At 39.5% G+C, this 22,351-nt stretch overlaps 1 long non-coding RNA gene across 6 annotated transcripts in view; it reads right to left on the bottom strand.

Annotated features, from left to right (window-relative positions):
* LOC134161274 (uncharacterized) overlaps positions 1-22,351 on the bottom strand; it is a 206,723-nt gene that overhangs the window by 180,439 nt on the left and 3,933 nt on the right. For all 6 annotated transcript variants that reach the window (XR_009963922.1, XR_009963924.1, XR_009963919.1 and 3 more), the window contains exon 2: positions 12,498-12,621. This is a non-coding gene — a long non-coding RNA (uncharacterized LOC134161274). The remainder of the gene's footprint in view (positions 1-12,497; positions 12,622-22,351) is intronic.

The following is a 22,351-nucleotide window of genomic DNA, read 5'->3' on the forward strand; positions in this document are numbered from 1 at the left end:
AACAGCCCACATTTATTTTCTTCCTGGGCCACATATCTCGATGGCTCCTCTATTGCTTTTCCTTCCTTGCACTCAAAAACGTACCTTCCAGAATTGTCTTCCCAATTCTATTGATTCAACAGCTGCATTCCAGCCTCCTCATGTGAACTTATTGAGCAGACACTATCTAGAACACTGCAAATGCTTTTCTTCCTGAAGGTCTTTCCAGTCTGTATAAGTGCAATGTATTAATTATTACCATTCCCTCAAGAAAAGCATCCTGTCTCTTCAGAAACCTATCTAGTTCTTATCCTGGCCTTAACCTTCCTTGCACTTTGAGTCTTTTGGTTGTCAGTGTATTAAACTGCTTCCTCCCTACCTACACCTGCACCCCAGGATATATAATGTAAATGTCAACAAATTCTTGGCTATAGGCATGCCAGAGGATGGGACTTATTACCTGGACAATTTGTTACTGGTTCAGATTTTTATGCATTGAAAGTAATAATAAATTAAATTGAAAGGGATAAATTCAGAACAGATGTGAACAGGTATAACTAATGGCAGTGTCAGAGGAAATTAAACAGTGACAAACAGTGGTGTAAATTACAATGTCAGTTTAAGCTGATTTTAAAGGGACATCAGCAAGGTAGCTTTCCTGGATTTGGCATTTGGAAAGTACAAGTTAGCTGCAATTGAATTACACAGGGTATTGGATTATAAATATGTGTGATAAGAGAAACTACTAATATGAAGTTGTAAGATAGCAGAAGATCAATCAGCTTCCTGCTGTTTTCTGCCTTTATGTTGGATCTTTTTTCTCTATTTGCCCTGTCTTCTGCAGTTGCTTAAGTTGATACAAAGAGGATATAAAGTGCTACTGTTCCAGTAAAATTTGCACACTTGCTTTATACTACTGCTAAGCCTCGTGCATGACATGTTGTACATCCTTGTACCTAAAAATGGAACACTCAAAAGGCCTTTTAACTTCCCTCTCGATAGAGAAGGTTCTTCCCCCTCCCTAAAAAAAAGTATCTTTATGTTTTTAATGAAAATATTTTGAAGATGTACCCCACAAAAGTTATATTAAAATTATTGAATCACAAGTATTTTGTAACCTTCTAGAAATATCCATTGATATTTAAAAACCCAAATCCTTCATGGCTTCAAAAATGGCAAGGAAAGTAATGCTATATTCCAACCAAATCTGCTCCCTGCATCTCGCAAACAGCTTGCGTATCTATAATGAGCTACAATAAATCTTTAGATTGAAGCACTAATTAACTTTGGAGTTGCTTGTCTCTCATTATGAATCTAAGTTTCATGAAATTAGCCAGTCTCCACTAACTGTCCCATATACTTTTTTTTTCCTCTCTCAAATGAGGCAGCATTAAATAACTTTCTTTTCAAGGACAAGAAAGACATATACAGACAGCCAAATTCATTACTGCTCTAAGCATGCTCCTCTCCAATATGCCTGTGGTGTATTTGGCCTTAAAACTGTGAGGAAAAGGTGACTTACAGCATTCAGACATTTGTGGAGTCAGAGCTCTGCTGAAACTCTGGAACAAGCAAGCCATCCAATTTTGCGTACTGCAGTAATTAATTAGTCACCATTTTCTTTACAAGTGGGAAATAACATTATACTGTACTTTTAGGAGATTGAAGCTAATGTGAAACAATCCTCCAACATCACAACCAATAAAAGCTCATGGAAATCCCTGTGCCATACCCTTTGGCTACTGACACAACACTATTGATACACAAATCAAAATTGACAGCTCTGGTAACAGATTCCTCTGAAACCGAGATTTAAACTAGGAAAAAAGCCACCTTTGCTAAAACCAGAACCAGCTTAGTCCAAGATGCGATGCTATAGCAAGAAGCTGGGAACAGGAAAAAGGGACAGAGGATCAGGTATTAAGCTCACTAGGAACCTGCAGTGAAAAAAAAAGCTTAAGGATCCTAATATGACAATGCACACAGGGGGGACCCAGCACTTGCCTTTGAATGTAGATTGCAGCTAAAATGAGTTTCAGCACTTTCAATAAGTAAATGTAAAACCATTGGTATTTTCAGAAGGCCCATATGAAGAGGAAAGTGTTGCTCGGTTGGTGCATGATCATCTTGATAACAGCGCTTATTCTTAAACTTATGAGATAATCTTACACTAGATTAGCCTACCACTAGCTCCTATATATATATATAAAACTTTGCTAAATGACAGCAGAAAGCAAGAAATAGCAGAATAGACTATAACTACTGCATTACTCCTCAATATATTGGTGAGAACTTATTGCCCTGCCATCCCATATCATCCATGCCCCAGTTCATTCCTACCTGCCATGCAGATTGCCACCTGTGGGATGGCATTTCCTTGCAAGACTGGACTGTGCTTTCAGAGGAAGCAACTGCACACAGCTTAGAAGTATAAGCCTCTAATGCTTTTACACTTTTTGGGTGGAAGGGGGAATGCTCCTGGATTCACTGCAAAGCTAACAGCAATTATGTTTGTTTCCCTGTACCCTTCCAAATTAATATATTAAATCAGAGCATAGAGTTTGAGAAGTGATTCTTCTGCCTGTGCCAGGATATCACAGTACAGACATTTACAAAGATCACACTCAAGATCAGAATGAGATTCTTCCTCTCATTAACAGAGGCCATACCAAGAATTAATTTTGCTGCTTTCTCCCCAGCATCATAACTATTACCCCAATTAAATTAGTGGTATTATAGTTACACAAATACCTGACAGTTCTTGAGTCCTTGAAGGGTAATGATTTTTAAGTTACATCTATAAACAAACCTTAAGGAAAAAACTCCAACTTTTTAATGTCATTTCTGCAACACATTGTTTGAGAAGCTAAGAAATAAGTCAAAGGAGTATCATCTGAATATCACATTTCTGATCAACACCCTTTGCAGAAGCCTGCCATGGTCAGCAGATAGATGGGTATATGCTTTAATTATTAAGCAAGTTGGCAAGAGCTGAAAGATAGTAACTTAGAAAAGCTTTCCTTTAATGAAATGGCTTGGGTCTAGTTGAGGTTTCTTTGCTCAATATTTATTATTTGCCCTGTCTTCAGATGGAAACGATGAGTATTTTGATAAATGGATTGAAATGCTTAGCTTTACAGTAGCTTCTGTATAAGCACCTGTGTCCTCCCCACTTGAAATGCTACATGACAGCTTCTTACACAAGTATTTCTCTGTAAATCAAAGAAATAACACTAGACTTCTCACACAACTAGTTCACTTGAGCGATTACTTCCCCCTCATTAGCAAAAGTCTAGCCCCAGTAGTAAAAGCGAAATTGATTATCTAAAGGTAGTCAAAAGCATACAAGCCCTTCCTTTCTTCTTTTTCTCTTCCCTCATCTCCAAGTTTTAATGTAAAAATAAAATCAAACCATTCTAATCACATCATTTCCAACTTGTATACAGGACAAAACTGCTGCACAAAAGACTATAGAGCAAAGGGTCTATGTCTTAACATATGAAGCATGTCCTCACAGTTCAAGTCTCTGAGATTTCAGTACCTAAATTGCCCAGATCTCAGAAAAACAAACCACTGCCACAGAGCATATTTCTAAATATTCTACTCTATTAGCTCCTGGAGGCCCAGTAGAGTAAAAATAAGCAAGAGCAGCAACATGTATTTATAAACCAACCTGTGGAATGGAATATATCTGTTAAATAGAGAGCAGCAGGCTCTCCTGCACACTACACAATCTTCTGTTTCCACAAGAGTCCATTTCCTCAGCAGATACAGTCCTGTATAAAGTCCGTCTCTCTCATTTCTTTAAGTTCAGAGATTCAGAGAAATAAATAGCTGAGATACTTAGCATAAAGCAAGCAGAGGGGAGAAAAAAAAAGAAAAATCAGCTGCATGAACTTGGAAGCAAGCTCCACTGGCACCATTGCTTTTAGCAAGATGCTATCTGACATCTTTTGGCTGAACAAGTCCCTTTTGTGGGGAGGATTGTACAGCAAATATTTCTGAGTAGCATAATGTTTGTTGGATATTGCTCTGTTAGGGCAGCTTGTGTTTTCACTCTATTCTGCTTTTGTATGCGAGGGTGTGGAATTTGTTAATCTAAATAAAACTCAAAATAGACAGCATGGCTTAAAGAGCTGCTGACGCCTGGTGGGAAATTTTGAAAGAGTTCTCTGTTCGAAAGCAATCCTCTGCATGAGTCTATCTCTAAGCTTTTCTTCCCTCTCAATCTGCAGAAGAAGCAGCTTCCAAGAAGTGGATTTGGCTGTTTAACACAAACACAAACTACTTTCAGTCCAATTTGACCCACTAACTTTGCTTTACAAGTGTTTACATCCATCTGCCACTTATTGACACACAAGCCTCTGTCTCAGAGAAGGATACAGATACAAGGATGCAATATCCTTGTATTCTTAATTGCAATTAGTTATTCCTCAAGCCACAGACAGAATGCTGAATGATTCTCTTTCTGCTCTCAGCATTTCTGGGCAAAACCCCACACCAATTACCTGTTCAAACTGCTCTCCCTGACTTGTAGCCCCATCACTACCTTAGCTTCCAGCGGGTTGCACTGTAATAGATAAAAAGTACAAAGTAACAAAGCTTTGTTAAATTTAGAATAATTCAGTTTGAGATTTGCATTTTTTGATTTGAAGTTGAAAGTTTGGTGTTTAAGCAAACATCCAAGCTAGCATCTACAAGTTATCAATGACTACTGAGAAACACCCCAAAAAACCATTGCACACACTCACGCTGACTGAAGTCACAAATCCTTCACCAGTATTCATGAGGAAATTCAGACCACAGCAGCTGAGTTCTGCAGCAGAGCTACTTCAAGGTTTAGGAAATCTTTAGATAGGTTAGTCTGAGTTTAACTGAACTTTTTTAGTTAATGAAGCAAGTCTACATCTCATTTCTTCTTGGATCCTTATGAGGAAAGACTGAGGGAGCTGGGTCTCTATAGCTTAGAGAAGAGGAGACTGAGGGGTGACCTTATTAGTGGATATAAATATATAAAGGGGGAGAGTCACGAGGATGGAGCCAGGCTCTACTCAGTGGCAAACAATGATAGGACAAGGGGTAATGGGTACAAACTGGAACACAAGAGGTTCCACCTAAACTTGAGAAGAAACTTCTTCTCAGTGAGGGTGACGGAACACTGGAACAGGCTGCCCAGGGAGGTTGTGGAGTCTCCTTCCCTGGAGACATTCAAAACCCGCCTGGACACATTCCTGTGTAACATTATCTAGGTGTTCCTGCTCCGGCAGGGGGATTGGACTAGATGATCTTTTGAGGTCCCTTCCAATCTCTAGCATACTGTGATACTGTGTGATACTGTGAAGGAACCCCCCTCAAGTTTTAATATATAATATTGCAATACAAGAATCTGAATAGTGTCAAAAATGTATCCCACCTGATGGCTCCAAGGCATGTAACCTTTTGGTAAGATGAGGGAAAAATAAAACTAGAGTTGCCAGGATCATTACAGGAAAGCCTACACTTCTGTGCATGACCCAATGTGTCCCGATTTGAAGCTCAAAAAACAGTACAAAAATCACCATGCAACCCACATATTCATTGAATGTTGAAAGCAAATAAAACCACTTTTGTAGAATTTTTCCCTTTTAAATGTGAATACAGTAATCCACAGTTTCATTCTTAGATGGATTGTAGATATCTCCTCATTATTCATATCCAAAAGAAGCAAGCCTACCAATAATGCTTTGGCAAGTACTAAAGATAAATCAGAACAGATCGCTGCAGAATGAACCCATTCTGAATGATTTTTAATGTATTTATTTCCAGCATGTAGAGTTTAAGAGAAAGATGACGAATCTGGAAAGAGGATATATAAGGAGAGATACTTACCTGTGCTGGGTATTGTACTTCGTATAGGTAAGTGATTACACATACCAGTTTCTGTTAACACTGAGCATCACCTCTGTACATCTGTGAGATTGGGGTATTTTGGGTTTGTTTACTTTTTAAAGCAAGAAGGAAAAGCTGAGCTAGATAATCTCACTAAAATGTAATTGGAACTGATTTAGACTGTTGTCCACAAATCAGGACAATCTACTGAGCACTAACTACTGGTTTTATATCAATTTAATTTTCACCCACTTCAACTTGTTGGACTAGCTCAGCAGAGGCATGAAATTTTGTAAGCCACCTAGTTCTGAAAGCCATTGCCTTTTGAACCCTGCCCACTTTTCTCACCTTTTGCAGAAGAGCTGCTCAGATAATCTGTATTAAAAGTGTGCAAACTTTTACTGCTGCCTGTGATTCCAAAGTTCTGAATCGAGGTTTTTGGGCCAATTCTCATCTTGTCTGTTCCTTCCTTATATCCCTGCAATTCAGCTGACTCTAGTGGACTGTTAGACTCAAACTGGTGTGAACTCAGGGTCCACAAATCCCTATTTTATGAACAGGTCTACAGAAGAAAAACTCTGTCACTATGAAAGCCTGTCCTGCCACTCACCAGATCTCAATTCCTTTCAGCTCTTCAGTCATAGACCTCATCCCCATCATAAAAACAGACTAAGGAGCTCTCTGTGAAGCTGATTGCAAGAACTGCCACTGTGAGAGCTTCCTTCAGTAGAAAGGATTACGGCGTCCTGAAAATGTCAATCAGGTATCAAAGATACATGAAGATTGAAAAATAAAATGTACAATTTATAAAAATAAGTCTTTTGGAGACACACTTAAAGTACCTTGAAAGAAACTTGAGAAATACATCACCAAAACAAATACATTCTCTACTGTCCAAGTTCTTTACTGATCAAACTCCAAGCAATGCAAACAGTACAATAAATAAAACAGCTAAATCCTCACTAGCATCCAATTTCCATTTCCCATGACTAAGTGTCTCCTACAGCTGATGCACTTCAGCTGATATGAGCTCATATACCTCCCACTAACCAGGTGCCTTACATGTCAACAGAAAGACATGACTATCACAATCAAGAACACACTGCTGCTGCTTGTAACAGGAGCTGCACCAGCCACCCAGCTAAGTCACCCTAGTAGTGCCTGCCTGTTGAGTTTTCTGTTGTTTGGGTTTTAATTCACTTTACTAAGATTGCTTTTCATTCACTTAGTGACAGGTAGTTATTTGTTTGCAGGGTTCCATTTGACATTTATTGTTAGTATAAAACACTAATAATAATAATTAGCGCCTTTTTAGAGTTGTCTGAGGTTTTAGTGCTGGTGCATTGTTAATATAAAACATCCCAATGCTTTGCTGTGTATAGGATAGTATGATAGTATTTAAATATAAGAAAGGGGCTCATTATACTGAGTCCAGATTGCAGTATCTTTGAGCCTTCTGTTAGCAAGCCAAGACTTAACATCCTCTAAACTTGTCTGCAATATTAATACTTTCTGGAAAGGGGGAAAACACCCATTAAAAAAAAAAAAACAAGCAACAAAAAACCAACACTATACAGACATATACAATTTTTATTCATGTAGAGTTTAAGAGTTAAAGTGATTACTCCGAGAGCCTCAAGGTACTCCAAGCATGCTTGTGCAGGCACAAGTCTTATGTATGGGAATGGACCATTAAAAACCACTTCATAGTTACCCCACTTATTCTGTCACATCTCAGATAATCATTTTCGTAACATGACCAATGAGACTATGGACAGTACTTTCAGAGCACCTAATTAAACTGAACACTATCATGGATTCATATTAAGCACACTGTAGTACACACGTTCCTCGGTTGGTTGGTTGCTCTTCAAGCTACTTAATGACAGCAGTTTTCTCAGTTTGCTATGTTATATTGATATGTTGCAATGGTTACCTACTTCAGTGGGCACATTTTATTCTAGAGGGAACAGAGGAAAAGTTCCCATATAGAGATGCAGTTTTTAAAATCAGGAATTATTTAAAACTTCAGAAAGTAAGATACAAGGTTTCGAATTACACGGTGTTCCAAGAGATGCTATACTGACAGCGGAAACAAGGCTAAAAGTCTGAGCCAGGCATTTGCCAATCACAACTAGGTTGTTCTCATGTTTTTCTCTCCTGTAAGTTCACCTCTAATCATAGTTGAAAGTTTGAGTCAGTTCTTATTTCTGCTCTGTAAACTCAGGGATGATCTCATCTTTGTAGAGCTCTGGGTTTGGACAGATATTATTCCAGGGAAGATTCAGAAGTCAGATCTGTGCCAGCTAACATTGCACAAGTGAAGCCCAATTTACGACTGGAGGAAGAGCTCACCCTTTATCTTCTAATGGAGCCAGATTACAAAGAGAGAAAAGAAATAGGAAAACCTTGAATGAAAGGTCAAAAAATAGGTAGAGAGAAGGCAGAGTTGAGATTTAAGTAGCTCAACCCATAAAAGAGTCCCACACAATTATTACTTTGAAAAACAAACATGAAGAGCTGAGGCAAGTTTCAAGGAGTGCTTCAAGAACTCTTTTTGAGCAGAAAGTCTCACTAATGTGAAGGGAAGAAAGAAAAAATGCTCAGTTATTCTTTTATTTTCCTTTCTTTCAACAGCTAACTCATTCTAACTCAAGGAAACAGCATTTATTATGACAAACTGAGTCTAGACAAGATATGTCAGATTCAGCTGCACTATATAGCTTAAGGTATACACATTTATACTACATATTGTAAGAAGAGACATATGAAACAAGAATTTCAATATTGAGCACTGCTAGATCTTCTAGGCTTTCTGCCTGAGCACATGTTTACATGAAGTACTTGTCTCTGTACTGTCTTGACAGCCACAAGGTTAACTACTCCCCTTTCCCATCTGTCCTTTCTTGAGGCCATTGGGCAACACTGACTTCCACATATCAAATTTATTCTTCATTCAAGGAGCTACATACCCAGCTGACATACCAAGCACTTACTGTATATAATTTCAGTACCTCCAATAATTGAATTCAATAAGCATTTTAAAAAGAAATTCCACTTTGTGCCAACTAAGACCTCTGAGCCAACAGCTTTTCTTTGGTTCTTACCCTGCCCATTCAAGCAAGCAGTAGCTTGAGAAGCAAACGAGGAGTCGGGTTTTTTCGGTTGGTGTTTTGGCTCTTTGGATGGAGCAGCAAGAACTGCTAAAATCATTCTTCTAGCATGCATTTATTTTCCACCATATTTGGCAAGCAAACCAAGACAGCCTAAAGTATCCAAGAAAGTCAAATAATCCCCAAAGCTTGAAGGATGCATGAGCATAAAAAAGCAATGTCTTGCAAACTGTAGCAACGATGGCATTGCTAGGAAGTGATCACAACAGGTACCATTAAAATACATTCCAGAGGAATATACATATAAAGTTATGTAAAAAAAAAATATAAATAAAAAAGTCAGGCTGATTATATTTTAACAAAGTATTTGAAATAGAGTGTTAAAAAAAACCAACAAACCCCAACAACTTATGTTTAAAGTGAAAAGGAAACAAAGGGCAAAGCCTACATGGAATATTTGACTAAGAATTCAACTTGATTTCATTTCCTGAAAAACTATGAAGATGGACATTTTTACCTTAATTCTACTGTTCATATGCGTGGAAAACGTGAAAAACTTAGTCAGCTTTAATTTTGGCCTAACAGGGTTGGGATGAAGCTCTGTTTTCTAAGATTCTGAACAGCCATATGAATCAGACCTCAGCAGAGAGAAATTCACATCTGTTATCGACAAGAACAGAAGCAAAGTCTTAGGAAAAAAAACAAACAGATAAAGCCAAAATCTGCCGAAATCTGTTTTGATTCTATGACCCAGATACCAACAAGAAAATAACAAACAGTTGCTGTATGTTACACTTGGCTTTCTATTGCAGAGTTGAGCCTCAAATGACCCTGGAGCATCCATTTTCTGGATTATAAACTTTCTCAGAAAGCACCAGAAGTCAAGATGTTCCCACTAATGGCCTTGTCTTTAAAAAGAGTGTTTTACTGAGGGTGATCATTCTTATTTACGAATAGGCAATTTCAAAAATCATGTCTCTATTAAAAGAAATTAATATCATTACAAGTTGCAGGGATAAAAATAATTTCACCAAGTTAATTTCAACATCAATGACATGTTACTTCTATTACAGTATATATTAGAAAAAACTTCTGACAAAAAGAGTACTTTTCCAAGTATTCTCCTGTTCATAACATTTTTTTCCCTGACAGGGTCTAAGTTTTTGCTTTCTATCCCCTTTAAATTCAGCAAATTCCACAAAAATCCAAACTGGATTCTCCCCCCAGAAATTGAAGAATTGTGTTAAAAGTTTTTCTGACTCTTAATTGAAAGGTTTTCCCTCCTGAAGCTAGTACACTTCTGCGTCTTGGTTTCCTACAGCATTAGGAATTAACAATCCATCTGATGAGGTTTGCATCCCCAGCCCTATCTGACTTCACCTGATGGTGGGTGGGCTAGCCATCTGTTCAGGGGAAAGAAAAAAATCCTGTGCTTCATTGCAGTTCCCTCCCTTTCCCCCCCATTCAAGCTACAGCAAAACTGTTTCTTCAGTCTCTTGTCTCACCCATAAGTAGTTTCCACCATCCCGCACACATGATGTAATGCAAGACGACATGATTGATGCAGCCTGACCTGACATGTCATGACGCTGCTTGTCACATGTGGAACTCAGGAAGAACAAATAAAATAAGCAGCCTTGATGTGTTCATAATAACTGATGATTTTTCCTTTCTTCATTATCTCCAAGTTACTTGGGCATTTACTACATAGGTGTCGTTGCTAGTAAGCAAGGAAGTTACATGCTCTGAGACAATGATAACAGTTGGACCACAGTCACAGAAAACCTTTATACGGGCATTTTCTTCCCCAAGAAAAATTTTGACAGAGCAAAGACTGAAGGCTTAAATTACAGATTCACCTAATGTGAAGTGGGCTGCACATTTCAGCTCTCCTGTAAATTAGAGAATGAAAACATCTTGTCATGCCTCTTGAGACCAGTAGGTACCTGCAACAAAGTGCTAAAAGCCAAGCCAGTGCTAATGACTACCTCTACATTTCCTTTAAGTGGATGCTGGACTCTTTTCCTTCAGTGTCTATTTAAAAGGCAGAAAAAGAAGGGAAAATCAAGACTATGTACAGCTTACCTTCAGTTCTAATGTGCTGTATATTACAAGGCAGCATTACCAATGTGTACAGTTTGACTAGTCTGCTTCTAAACCCCTGTTTATATATGTAAACAAGTGATAAAGGTCCTACAGCACCTCATAGACAGTTTTAGCTGTCATTAGACACTTATTTTCCCAGAACACTTTTTCCTTGATACTTCATTTAAAGTATAAGGCTCCAAAAGGAGCCTTCAGAAATAGCCTATTTCAGAAAATGTCTAGAGCTACATGCTCTGCTTCTCACTACAGTCACTAAGGGGCTCTCAGCAGCCCCAGTGGAAGTGGTACGAGATTAAGACACAGCAATCAGATCCCAGGTTATCTGATATAAATAAGTCCTCTAAGTAAGTCAGCATATGTGAGTGAAGGCAAAGGTTAGTTAGTATGCTAATAAAGATGACTCAAAACAAATGGTATCATTTTCAGCTAGCAGGATATTCCTCAAGTAGCAGAGTTGTCAGCAAACACTTCATAATCTTCAAGTATTTCCAATATCTTCCACAAGCTACAGAAAGAGATAGAAGCACCCCTAAGTTTTAACTCATTCTGGGCAAATCCCTAAACTGCTTCCTGGCAATTTCAGCTTCCTTACCAAGGCAATCTGGCAACTGTTCTCTTTGGGATCTTTCTCCTCTAGGGCCTTCCAGCATTACAGGAGACAAGGTGAGCAGGTTCCCATCAACACCCTTCTGTTCAGGGCTCCCTTAAGCTTTCCTTAATCTTTTAAATGTTGATTAATTGTAACTTCCTTAAAGCGTTTCTCTGTACCCACAGTGGCAGTTGAACTCTTTCTTCCTAGAAATTACAGCCAGATCCAACCGCCTGACACTTTGGAGTCATGCAAAAAAAGCCCCACAAACTAAGACTTGCCAGAGAACTTTATTGTGGAGGCAAAAAGAACACAATTTAATGGAGGTTGATATCCTGTAACTATGAAATGACATAGTGAGAGGGTCCAGCAGCAACAGACTTCAGATTGGCACTACTCTGAAGTGGCAGCTTTCACTTCAAGAGATAAACTAGATTAATTATTGCTCAAGATTTAGTATATTGCTGGGGCTTGCTGAACAGTGCAACAAAAAATGGGATCAAGTGATAAGCAAGTGAAAAGCTCCCTGGAAGTATAGACAAGCAAGGGCAAACTTGAACTATATTTTAGTAAACACATGCCTTTGACCAGCTAATATTTCAAACATCAATTACCAATGCTTGCCTCCAGTGCAGCAGTTGTTGACTTTGAAGACTGGAGGTGATATCGTTAAATAATGCAGCTCCATTGTAATAAATCGAACTGCACCAAAGTCAACCCTGGAAGGGTTTGATCCAAGCATATTTGACTTTAAGATCAAAACAATCTGACTAAAACTTTCCAAGAGCGAGTCTAATGGCTTTTCTTTACCAGACAATGTTATCATAGTCAAATACACTCACAAAGAACAGGGCAGCAATCAGCAATGGTGTTCCCAAGAAGCCAGCGGCTGCAGAGCAGGGTGCACTGTGCTCAGGGCTCTACAGTTGTGTTTGAACACAGTAGTATTTTACACTGTACACCAACCTACAAAGAACACAGACTCATGCATTAATCCTCTGCATTGTGGAAGCACTTTAGATACAGACTAAGACACTAGTGTGTGTTTGGGGTGGGCAAGCCAGACTGTTTTGCTCAGAGATGGACTTCCTCTGAAAACAAACAGCCATATAAAACAACTGCAAATCCACATATTAACTGCCTAAAAATGTTTCAAAAGTGCTCAAGCTGAAGTTAAAAGTGCATTCAAACCAACCAGATACTCAGCTGTTTTACTTCCCAGTTTACTGAAACAAAGTTTTAATGAAAGATTCACCTACATGCATTTCCTTCATTTTCACCACTAACTTTAGATCATCCTATAAAAACACCTAGGAAAGAGCAAATAAAAGCTCCTCATTCATCATGAAGCTTGATAATGTTTTATAGACAAAGTACTTGATCTCAAAAAGAAATCCTGCAATTTAAGCATTGTGTACGGTGGCCATTCCCTAGCCAAGTGCAAAGCAAAGTTGTAGAGCACCAAAGACAGCCTAATGGTATGTATGCCACCAACTCCAAGAACAAAATTTGCCTCTGGCTGCTGTAGAAACACATCCTACACTAGGATCCAACACGCGAGTGGGACTAAAGCAGAACTGGGAGATCAACGTATGGCTGGGCTCATCAGGCTGGGCACGGATCTCTGAAGGGCAGAATTCACCCATGTTCAGTGTGTATCTCATATACATGCGGTGCATTTATATCTAGCATACAGCTTCATCTAGGGCAAAAGACTGATGCATAAATACCTTTCTAGTAACCAACCCCTTCCAGTTATGTGCCACAATGAGTTTAAACTGGAGAAGCCCAGTGCACAGCTGAGCTGCAGTGACTGAAGTGCTTACACTAAGTGCTTACCGTGATAAATCAGTACAGAATTTACTAGTCACACACCTTCCCAACATCCACACCTTTATGTATAAGAAATTCTTATATATTTCTCCCAGTCCCACTCAAACTCATACACCACAAAGCCTTTTAAACAACAACAAAATGCTACATCTATTCACTGCCATTGGATTTAATTTTTAAGCCTGCTAAAACTGCTTTTTCTGCCCCCATAATTTCTGGCATGTATACTGTCATATCGGAGGAGAGAGCAAAAAAAAGCAAAACCTTAGTGTAAGGAAGTGCCTTGCCCCCCACCTTTTTAAGTGTAACAGCTTTCCAAAGAGAAGCTTTTATATCTTATATAGTAACTGCTAGCAGTTTGTGACATTTCTAGTCTGTCCAGGGTGTAACTAGTACATCACAGGTCAAGTCTGTCACCTTCATAAAAGCAAAGAACATGTACACTGGCACACTACACTGTGGAGTTCCTCTGAGAATTACCAATGTCATACCAAATACCATCAACAGTATTTATCTTCTCTTCATCTCTGCCATTTGTAGAAGCTTCCAAGAAATTATTTTTTTACATGAAGATAGCTTTCTCCTCACTCTTGTGAAGTGAATGCCATAACCCAAAGCTTGAATCCACGAGATTTCATTTGTCCTCCTGCAACTATAATTAAAATACAGCTCTCTTTGGGGAATACCTGGAAAATTAAGGTTATTGTTGTTGCTATTATTAATTAATTATCATCAGATGCTTGCTCTTAAAAAATGATCAGTCTTCAGATTTTGATGCTCCCTATTATCCTCGTTAAGTAAATGGTCAAATAAAGATGAATGAATTGCAAGCAGACGAATTAATGATTAGCCAAGAATACTTTATATTGAATTCTCTAACCAGCAGGTTTCACACCAGTAGAAAATGCTTGCATACCAGGCTCTACTTTGGGTAAATACTCACATGAAAATAGTGCTCCAATTAGGAAAATTTGCTCTATTCCACGAAGGAGACAGATACATCACGTGCAAGGCGAGGAAGTTAAATCATTCTCATGTAGCTGGTCAAGGATTTAGCAAGGAAGCAATACTAATTACAGGTCCATCCCAGACACATCAGGTGGTATTATCCTAAATAAGAAATGACATAAAAAGCAATGGATCATTTCTACAAGGGAGATGGGGGATATTAAATAATAGGCCAAATTTAAGGTGAAGCAAAGCATCAGAATCCTCCAGGGAAGCAGTTATGCTGCTCCGATTTCCAGGCTGGTGCCAACATTTGCACAGCAGGCGCAGCACAGGGATGCTCTTCCTGATGTGTTGGATGTTTTGCCAACTGTATTTACTTCTCTTTCTCCCATCTCAACCCCAGCATGTTCCTTGTTCTGGCAGGTGCAGAAACATGGGCTCCATAGCCAGATGGGCAACCCCTAGGAGTTCTCCCATGTCAGCAATTTGCCAGAGGTTTCTCTTGTGCCCCTTGACCTTTGCAAAGCAACCAGCTCCAAAGGAGCTCAATTCTCCAGCCTCAGACCTTGCACTCCATTTCTATTTGTCAGTGAACAGAAAGAAGGATTGACTTGAAGGAAAGCTTCCATTTATTTAATAAAGAAGCTGAAGGAAAAGGATATTTAGAGCTACCCTAAAGGATCAAGTTCCCCAAATCCCTCGTTTCCAAGTAATTTAGAATAGAAGTTGAATGTTTCAGAAATGCTAATCAGTTATTCAGAGGCATTTGTTGTGCAGTAATATAGAGTTGGCCTTTGCTATGTATAATGTCAAGACATGCTATTTTAGGGAGCAATATTCCCTTTGCCAATCTCTCTGTGAGGCACTGCCACACATTGCTGGCATGATTCAGCACACTCAGATTTTCACCAGGAAAATATCTGTTACAGGCAGAAGAAGTCTAATGGGATCTCACTTCTTTCCAGGTTTCTATTACAGAGGATCCTGTCCCAAATAAAGCATAAGACTCACCTGTGCATTATATCTATTTCTCAAAGGTGCAGATTTTGTGTCTGCTGTCACCATTTACAGCCACACAGACCTTACAGCCAGGTCTGTGGTAGCCCTGCAGTGCCCTTCAGAAGTTGTCTCCCTCAAATACAACCACTGCTCAGGTGCTTGCTAACAAAATACTGTTCTGCATGTGCCAGACAGCATCCAAAGCCAACCCCACTTGTTATTTTATCACCTACTTATCACTTCAAAAAATCATGAGGCAGGCTTTTAAATAGCAGAGAAATTTAAAAGCATATGTTATCTGGGTTTTTAGTACGACTGTGCAGCACATGCCCTGAGTGGCACCAGCATCCACTATGGATTTAACCTCTTGGTACAAGCTCATCCTCTAAAGGAACAGAGAGCCATCCAGTGTCAATGCTGAACCACACGGGCCAGAGCTTCCAAGGGGCCAAATATGACAACAGATAGATGTTTAAAATATCAATTACTGAATGCATCCATGGTGTAGGCACAGCAACCTGCTATGTATTATGCATCAGAACCACTTACACAGCAATTTCTGTGGGGAAACAGACTCATGCATGCTGTCCAACCTGTATAAAAAATGCTGACTGCCCTGTCACTGGGACATTCAAAAGTGATCAGGAAAGGCTACTTCTGTTCTGCATAACTTCAAAGGAAAAACAAGACCAATACTTAGTGCTTCTAAAAGTCTTGTGTATTTTGTGAGCAGTTCAGTCCCTGGGTTTAACCTTACACTCCCTTTCTCACCCTTCAAGAACTGTCCCTCACAGAGCAATGGTTTGCTGAATTATGTCCTTCTACGCTTATTCAATTAGATAATTTAAAACGCATTGCTAACATGCAACATTACTTGCATTTAAAAGCTAATAGATTCCCCCCCCCATCCCTAGTTTTACCTTGTCTCCTTGCAAACCATGGCACATAGACTAACAATAAAAGTAGCAAAGGGGGATAAGAAAGTGAGGGGTTTGTCCCTCGTTCTGTTGCAAAAGTATTGGGCTTGCTATTGGGAATGATACTGCACCCTGAAAGCCTTTTGTGAGGTTGTAGTTATGCCAGAAATTTTCTAATGGCAGCTTTGGCTTAAGTACCCCTCCATCAACAGCTTATTCTGCCTCCAGATCACCTTCACCTCCCTTGCAGCCTGGTTACTGATGTGACTGCAGGGCAAGTTCAGGAAATGTAAATCCACCTTTTTTTAACTCTCCTTCTGGGCAGGTTGTTTTTCAGCCACATCACTTCCTAGGTCTGTTTCCCTGCGTGCTACAATGGTAGAGACTGTATATGAAGTTAAGATAAGAGCAATGGTTATAGCAAAAGGATAGGAGCTGTTTAAACTAGTTTAACCCCCTTAGAGCAGCACTGCTATGAAGTGTCATACGGCCCTCAATCACAGATGACCCAACTGCCCTGATCACCCTATTCCATAACTATTCTTCAGGGAACACTCAAGGAAACCAGCAGTCCTAGCTGAACATGCTTGGTTTAGTTCCTTCAAATCATACTTTTTATACCAGTATTAATATCTTAAAAAGAGCAGTGACAAGTAGCATTAAATCTCTGTTCCCTTTTTTCTCATTGTTAGTTCAATGGGCTGTTAGCTAAAACATACAAAGAAAGGAAGACTGGCTGACTTGAGACCTGCTGAAGAGGCTTTTGCTTACACTGCCTGCATTTCTTTGTTTATCTGACTGCATTGTTTTGCTTCAATAGTTATATTTAGAGCTTTCATAAAAAGGATGAAATAGTGTTTTTTTCCAAGATGCTGTGGCTATTGCTAAGTTCTACTGAGCACACAGGAGCTCTGCAAACAAAGAACTAAGCAAACAAAGAAAAAAGCTAGACAGAAGCTGGAACTCCTACCCCAGCCCCGACAAATGGCCTTGGGTGGGTATTGAACATGTAAGGGTGAGCATGACAAAGGGTGATTGCAAGAGGTGGGCTGAGTCTCTGCTCCTGACAGGTTCATTTTAATGCTCGTCTATGTATATTTACTCAGTCTGAGGACATTTCCACATGGAAGTGGATATACAAACAAGGGTCTGTAAGAGGATAATTATTATTTTGCATTTGTGCTTTACAAACACTACTGAATTCAGTCTCCCACAACGCTGCTGTAATGGTGAAGTGGTGTAATTCAGTCAGAAAACAGTCACACAGTGATAAATCCCCCCCTCATTATGTTTCCTTACTCATGCCATCACTACCAACATTCTCCCCCATCAGATATACGAGTAGAAAAAGGAGATGCAAATTTATAGCAACCTTATTTTCACTGAAGTTTCATTGTTGTAGCTGCTGGACCTGCAAATAGGCTGGAATAGCTCAGCTGTAAACTAAGTGCCCAGCAGACATGCAGGCAGAAAGATTCTGCCCTGACTCAAGTGAGGATGACTTGTAGCAGTAGCTGTTGTGGTTTGAGCCCTTTTTACCCTACCACCAGCACATCCTACTTTGGTGCTTTCCCCAAATCCTCCCCAAAGGGGTTAGGCTCAAACCAATCTGAGTCAATGAGATAATGCTTATTCTGCTTCTTCCAGCAGCACAGAGGAATGTATGCTTTTTGCAAGTGTTTAAATTTTTACCACAGTATTTATTAACCTATCCTAATGTTGACTTATGCTTCAATAAGGTGTCCAAAGAAGTTGAGCAGTATACAATTGTTATAAAGAGAATGGTACATTATTGCTGATCTCAATTTGCATCAGAGAACAATCAAAGGACTTTTATTGAGAGTCATTACTACAGGAACACAGTCAGTGCAGAGCCTGAAGTTAAAGCAGTGCAGCAGTAGCAGAACTACCACTGTCATTTGTCACCTCAACAGAAGACATTAAAAAATATATAGGTAATGAAACTTAAGCATAACAGGTTAATAATTAAGATAGCACAGATTTCTCAATGTGCTGAAACAAAAACAAAAAGGCAGTACAAAGCATCTGTGCCATGACAACATAGCAAAAAGGAATTCTGTAAAACCACAGGTTGGACAAAGGTATGAATTCAAGGGTGGGGGCTTATTCTTTCTGATATTTCAATATTTTTGCAGTTTTCAGAAATAAGGTTTGTGACAGGTTTATCATTTCAGCTGTCTCAACCTCATCTTGTCTTTCCCTCCTCCCCTTCCAAAACACATACACTCTTCTGCAGAGCTGACCATCACGTGCTAAAGCCTGCCTGTCTCTTTAGCCTCTGAAGTTGGATGCTGAAGAGGTAAGGCTGGCTTTCAGAAAAGGTCAGCTAGTGCTGAGAGGGGAGACAGCCTCAGAGGTAACTTGAAGCACTTGAAATGATAGAATAACGCTTCTGAATGGGCAAAGGGGCAGAGAAATACACACAGGAGGAAGGGGAGGAATCAAGACAACAGGAGATGAAAGTGAGGAGAATGGGAAGAAGGGTAACATGTATAGGGGAAGCAAAGATAGCAAGCAGAAATAAGGAGGCACAGCATGAAGATGAGAGTTATTTCAGTAGCAGAGAGGGTCCAAAAAAACCCCAAAGTTCTAACAATGAGTTGCAGCCTCTGCCCTGTCCTTCTATGCCTTTACTTTTTAAACCAAGTTTATAGCATATTCCAAAGCTACCAAGTGTGAAAAACCTTTATACTACAACTAAGTGAAATGGGATGGGAAACAAAGCAGAACTGATATCCTTCAACAGATAGCAAGCTGAAGCTTCATTTCCAATCTTTTGTTCTCTTTTTCCCACCACCCATGCACATTCAAGCAGTCTCAGCACCACCATGCTTCCTACAGTCTTTCACCCTCTCTCCTTTCCCAAAGGAAGTTGTTTACCCCTGTTTCTTCTTGCCAAATGTGGCAACCTAGTGGCAAACATATGAAAGAATGAGACAACCCGACATCTTTTAGAGAGTCTGAAGAAAGACTGTTCTGCTTTAGTCTATCTCCAGATGTGAACGTTTCTGCCTTTCATTCTGCTCCCACTGCAATGTGCTAGCAAGGTTTCTATCTGGCAGATGCTGGAACAGGAGACATGGTAAAAGCCCTGCTAACAGCTCAGCATGTGCTTCTGCACTAGCCTCTCTGCCAGGTTATCTGGAACACAAGGTAGTGAGAGTCCCTGCTTAGGAGAGGGTACCAGAATCTGTCTTGACAAGTGTTTTGCATGCAGTTAAATAGACAAATGTATTCTGCTGCCAGCCTCTTGCAGGAATTTGACTTGATGCCTGTCACCAAACAGCTTCTTTTGCACTAGAAGAATTACAAAACACTCATACCCTGTAATGATCAAAAAGAGAGCCCCATGCCCCCATTAGATTTCAGAAGTGCTATCCACACTCCCTTGCAAGCTAGTAACATCTGAGCTTACACAAAATTAGGATGTGCATGTCTGAAAGGTAAAACAAATATAAAAAAGTCTGCTATATTACATTATACAAAGGCTGCTAGTCCATCCTCTCCACTAGCCTGTTTGTGACAATGACAATCCACCTTCACCAGACACTGCATCATGCACATGTACAGCACAAGTCCCTTCTCAATTCTGGTAGCTTGTGATCAACCTTTCATAGAGGAGAAAGGGCCATATAGCTCAAACCGTTTTTAAAGCAAATGCTGTCTGGATACCCTCAGCCTGCATGCAAATATGTAATGCGACTTAAGAAAACTGTTTCAGTGATGCTTTGTAGCCGTAAGTCCCAAGAGAGAAGTGTGCATTTTACCTTGTGTACTTCATCAGCTATTTTTCCATTTCACTACTTGTTTTTGTGTTATGGTCAAGTAGGATTCCATTAGAATACCTGTTACTGTGCATGATTAGAAACTCTCATTCTAGATGAGCTTGAAAGTAATGGTGCCATTAATTCAACAAATACAAGCTCTCAAGAGAAAAATCTTCCTTATTTCACCTTCTGTATCACTATTTCCACTATGCCCTTTTCTAGAGAGTTTAGTGCACCCAAACCTCAGAATTACAAAAAAAACCCAAATCATTAATGGTAAAACCCAGGTTTCAGTCTCAGCTAGAGACTGCACCTCTTTAGTTATCAACCAAATACCACAATTAAAGACATAAAAAATAGACCCCAGCAATTTCCGTGACAAGAACTAACAAAGTCTGCTTTTTATTTTTATCTTGTAGCCAACTGAAACCCAAGAGGCTGCAAGATCCACCTGAAGCTAACCCTGCTGCTGGAGCATCCACAAAGGATTCCCCCATTTTCTTATGCTCAATGAGCTTATGCAACAGTCTGTCCTTTAACCGTGATCTCTTCCCCCTCCATTTGGCCACCCATTTTTATACAACTTAAGGCCCTGTTGTCACTTCAGCACCAGCAGTTTTTTGTTGACATCTGCTTGACTTTATTAGCCACCAACAGTATTATTGCATTTTGTGCATTTCCACCAGAAATCAAACAAAAAGACAAACTTTACACCTTTATTTTCTTGGCCCACTTGCTCAATCATCACTGCAATGCAAACAGGTTTCCCAGAGAGACTGCAAAATCTCCATTCACTAAGATCTTCAACTGAGTTTTGGGTAGGATCCTGAACAAATGGATACAACTTCAAATTTGGACTTCAAAGCTAGTGTCTCCTTTCAGCAGGTAGGCTATACCAGATGAGCTTAGAAATACCTTCTAATTTAAGTTTGTTATGCTCCTAGCAGGGTCAACAGTTCTGAGCAGTTCCGATAAGCTTCCCACAGTATTCGGACACCTAAATTGAGTCCTACCGTAAATTTTACTAATAAATAGTACAACAGATGCTGGATGCAGGTGAGGAAGCATGTTGGAAATACTTCCCTCTCCATATTACAGCAACCATCCAATGGTTAATGAACATTTTGTGTCAGGTTATTCACTAGCTATCCATGCTAACACACACAACCCCCCCCCACACAGCACATGAGCACAGTTTTTTAGGGCACCTTTGCAGTACTTCTGAAAGCACCAGTTGCAGCACCATGTAAACCAAAACAAAAAAGCAGCTAGGTGGAACACCAGTTTCTTCCATGGCTTGCTCACTCTTTGACCTCTTAAAGGAGAGAAAGACAACAAATTGACTAAGCCTCAAGAATGCATGTCATAGGCTTCCAAAAATGGTAACAACTTTGTCACTTCTGGCTATGACTGAATTTAAGTTGGCAATTCTGCCAACCCTCTGAGCCATCCGGCCCCTCATGTCTTTCATTTTTTAGGATATGGTTAGATTAGCCCATCCATTATAAATATGACACAGCAGTACCCACAAGCATTACAGAGTTTTCAGCATTTCAGCTAAAAACCCCATTTTGGAAGGATTTACAGCTTGGCTGCGAGAGTGGCGTCTGGCTGAAACGTGGCATACAAAGTCTCGCCATAAGAGCCCAGCCGTTTAATAATAAATCAGTTTGGCTATTTTTAAATCAGAAGGCTGAAAAATACAAATGAAGTTTACCATTTGCTGACACATCTTTGATCTCAGAAGGAATGTGAATTCCACAGGCCAACTCTTCAGCTGATGTAAATCAGCATAACTACACTGGCATCAGTAGAGCTCCAGTGATTTACATGCTACAAATCTGTCCCTGTATTTATCAATGGAATATTTGTAGTTAGCTTTTGGGTCAAATCTTTGCTGTTGATGTAACCTACTGGAATCAATGGGGAGTTGCACATATAAATGCAGAAAAAGACTTAGGTTTCTTTTCTGCACTCCTGATTATTTAATTTTTAATTAAAACAAAATTGCAGAGTACAAGCGTAATCATAGAGAACCCAGAGTATTTAAGGCATTGCGTATCTTGGTTGAGGCTATAATGAGATTTACAAGGCAGCTGTAGGCCATGCATCAACTGCTACTTTTTAATCTTTCTATACTGATCCATACGGCAATCTGTTTTATTGTTGATCCGTATTTACACTACAAGCATACAGTTTAGTAATTTC

Source organism: Pezoporus occidentalis, unplaced genomic scaffold, assembly GCF_034315485.1.
Source record: "Pezoporus occidentalis ecotype Australia unplaced genomic scaffold, CSIRO_AGI_Poc_V1 ctg171, whole genome shotgun sequence".
Taxonomy (NCBI): Eukaryota; Metazoa; Chordata; class Aves; order Psittaciformes; family Psittacidae; genus Pezoporus; species Pezoporus occidentalis.